Consider the following 3,717-nt stretch of genomic DNA (forward strand, 5'->3'; position numbering starts at 1 on the left):
CCCAAAAAAAAAAACCCACCACGTGGCGCTTGTTGTGGGTAACCATCCCCGGGGGAATACCCAGGGAATTTTTCCTTCCACAGATCTATTTTTGATTTCCCCCCCCCCTCCCTCCCCCCCCCCACCCTCCCAACCTCTCCTTTTGGTCTCGCCAGTACGTCATTCATCACAAAACTATACCACCTTTGTCTACATTCAATGGAGGTTTTCATTTCCCGTGGAGATATTTTTGTCTGTTTGTTTTCGTTCTAAAGGTGTTCCATTATCTCTGCTCTCTGCTCGCCCCCTAGTCCATGAGCTGTTACTGTAAGTGTCTTGTCCATGAGCTGTTACTGTAAGTGTCTTGTCCATGAGCTGTTACTGTAAGTGTCTTGTCCATGAGCTGTTACTGTAAGTGTCTTGTCCATGAGCTGTTACTGTAAGTGTCTTGTCCATGAGCTGTTACTGTAAGTGTCTTGTCCATGAGCTGTTACTGTAAGTGTCTTGTCCATGAGCTGTTACTGTAAGTGTCTTGTCCATGAGCTGTTACTGTAAGCGTCTTGTCCATGAGCTGTTACTGTAAGCGTCTTGTCCATGAGCTGTTACTGTTAGCCTTCACTTGTAGGGAAGGCAATGAACCCTCCGCTATAAACAAACACTGACCGAAAAAAAACCCACAGCCAGGTCTCACTGATGTATCTTGTACAGTAAATAGGCAAATGAATAAATAAATAGATAAATAGATAAATAAATGAATGAATAAACAAATAAATAAATAAATACAATTAGGTCTCAACACGGTGCTAGCAGACACTCGTCAGGCTATAGGCACATGAAGTTATCGATATATAATCTTAAAGTTTGTTCATTTCCCTCGCTTTAATGGAAAAACTACTCATCTATTTTAATTAAACAGAAGTGGAGACATCAAACAATTCGTTGCTATTGAAGGGGGTGGGGGTCTTCTGGTGTCAGAAAAAAGTAGCGTGGAAATGGTCGCCAAAGTTTGGTCGGACTTCTGAAGTTTGAGTGTGTTTGGAAAGTGAAAAATCACGGGGGGAGGGGGGGGGGAGGGGGGTGGGGGTTGTAACTTTGATCAGCCTTCTTTGAGTTTATCACACAGAATGTGTTTTTAATGTACAGAAAAGGTGTGAAGCCAAAAAAGAATTAATAGAAAATATTTATAAAAACTGCCGGTATCTTTGATTAAATTATTTTGTGCACCTCTATCTGAGAGGTTATTGACCTTACAAGCATCGTTATATCAGAGACTGGACACAAAAATATCGGTGAATTGTTTGTGGTCACGATGTTTTGTTTTCCTTCAGGACGAGACTATATTATCCCTAGACACACAAACAAACAGAGCTCAGGGTCCAGTTAAGTTGTGGGGGGTCATGGAGTAGTGGTTTTTTCTTGAGGACGACAGGGGAAAACAAAGAGAACAACAAGTCGGTCAACATGTGTGGGGGTGTTGGTGAGACTGTTTGTGCTTGTGACAAGTTCTTGTTTATCGTCAAGGTTCGAGCCTCGGTTCAGACTCGGATTTTTTTTCGCCCCCTCCTGCCCACCCAGCAGTAATGGGTACCTGACTTGGAGTTGGGGAAGTAAAGGCGGCGTGAAAAGGAACTGGTCACCCTACCACAATATGCCGAAGGCCCAGGAAGTTGTCTCACTAACAAGGCAATCCTCAATGTCCGGATCGGATGCGGGAACAACTTTACTTTTAAAAAAATACTTTTTTTCATCATGCGAATTGGTGGTTGTGGTAAGGGGCGAAGGCTGACTTGTTTGACAGGGTAATCAAAGTGAAACGGGACCAGATATAGATCTATATGGCCTGTAGATATCACATAAGAATCTTACTCGAGGCGGCGACTCTGCCTGAGTTGTAAATGAAAACAAATCCGGAATTCATATTGTATGTTCAACCGCCAAAATAATCGGGAAAGTATCTTATTAAATATCAGTTCCAACTAAAATTAAATTAACTTTAGATGTGAATACATAAACACAAAGCAAAGAAGCAGAGATGTCAGTACTAGATCTATATGTTATAGATCTACCAGAGAGTCTAACTCTTTGGTAGAACATGAGAATTATAATTTTTTAAATTTCACATTTGGCTGTTTCTGTTAGCCTTTCGCGGCCAGGAGCTGGTGTCATAATCGAGGTCACGATCTGATTATAGGACAGTAAAAAGTCGAGGAAAAAAAACAAGCACATGCAGCAGTAAAGAGATTGTTAGGAGTTAGTTCCCCTCACATTTGTGAGGTAGACTCGACCAGTGTTCGTTAGCTTACTTAATCAGGGCTTGTGATTGATTTTAACTGTGGCCCCAAAGGGGTGAACAGGGTATGTGTGGCAATGAAACAGCCATGACTGTTATGCACATGTTCCCTCAACTGTATTGGTAGACTCTTTCAGCCTCACTTTAAGCTTACTTAATCAAAGTTTGCGACTGATTATGGAGTGGCCCGAGAGGGGTGAGGAGGCTATTCATGTGGCCGTGAAACCGTTTTAAATGTTAGGCATGCTCATTGTGGATTACGAACCTCTTTTTACTTTTAATTTAAGAGGTTTACGTTTAAGGATGAATTTGACAGCGACAATGTTTCAAAATTAGGAAGGGAAGCAGTGATTATTTGATTATATAGACGCTTCGCCCCTGGTTGTGGTGTAGTGGGTAGGTGCTTCGCCGTCGCACGCAGGAGGCACAGGTTTGACTCTCGAGTGGGGAGAATTTTCATCTCTTTCAGCCAGAGTTGGGTTCGTGTTCTTTTCTTTGTGTGTCCCTCTCTGGTAACAACTCTAATCTTCTGCACTTATACGACCTAGTTGTGTTGCAAATGCCGTAAAACTCCCACAAATTCCAAACCAAGACGCTGCGGCCATCGAAGCGGCCTCTCATGGTCTATTCCCGTCTGTCCATGAGGGCTTTCTCTCCCAGGGCGCTGACCTCTGTGACCCCTCTGTGACCTCTGTGACATCTCTGTGACCTCTGTGACCTCACGGGGGAGATTGTAAGTCTTCCGACCTGAGAGGTCACCTAAGTCACGACAAATCCGCCTGGAGAAAGGTTGACATTTGTGGCACGACGCGGTGGAATCAAGCGCTCGTATATATATATATATATATATATATATATATATATATATATATATATATATATATATATATATAAAATCTATTTGTGGTGGCCGAATTTTTCTATTCAAAAGGCTTTTTAATGGCTCCATCGATCGACATGCGGTTTTTGCCAAAAGATTCTTTAAAATATTTTCTAGATCATGACGCCCTTGTTTTTTTTCAGTTTTGAAACAGTTTTGCTTCATAAATCTAAATTTATTTATTTCGCCGATCGCTTTTGTAGGCCGACGTTTCTGTCTCTGTAATTTTAGAAAATCCGGAAGTGATATTTTGCGAGGCGCATTTTGATTTGAGAGTATAGATCTATACCTTCTAATTGTTTGCATCTCTCAAGATTTATTGTCCCATTCCAGTAGAGGATAAATATAGTAGGCCAATTACTTTTAGTTGATATTAAAGCACCGATCATTCCTTTCATCGAAAATGGGCCCCAGCTAGTATTATCTATTTGTGGTGGCCGAATTGTGCTATTCAAAAGGCTTTTTAATGGCTCCATCGATCGACATGCGGTTTTCACCAAAAAATTCCAATGACTTTCAGTTGATGTTAATGCACCGATCATCCCAGCTAGATTAGTATATATATATA

General features: G+C 41.5%; 1 protein-coding gene across 1 annotated transcript in view; it reads left to right on the forward strand.

Annotated features, from left to right (window-relative positions):
• LOC101863611 overlaps positions 1-3,717 on the forward strand; it is a gene marked incomplete at its 3' end in the record, with an annotated part of 88,479 nt that overhangs the window by 10,433 nt on the left and 74,329 nt on the right.

The sequence above is a fragment of the Aplysia californica genome, unplaced genomic scaffold (genome assembly GCF_000002075.1).
Source record: "Aplysia californica isolate F4 #8 unplaced genomic scaffold, AplCal3.0 scaffold00615, whole genome shotgun sequence".
Taxonomy (NCBI): Eukaryota; Metazoa; Mollusca; class Gastropoda; order Aplysiida; family Aplysiidae; genus Aplysia; species Aplysia californica.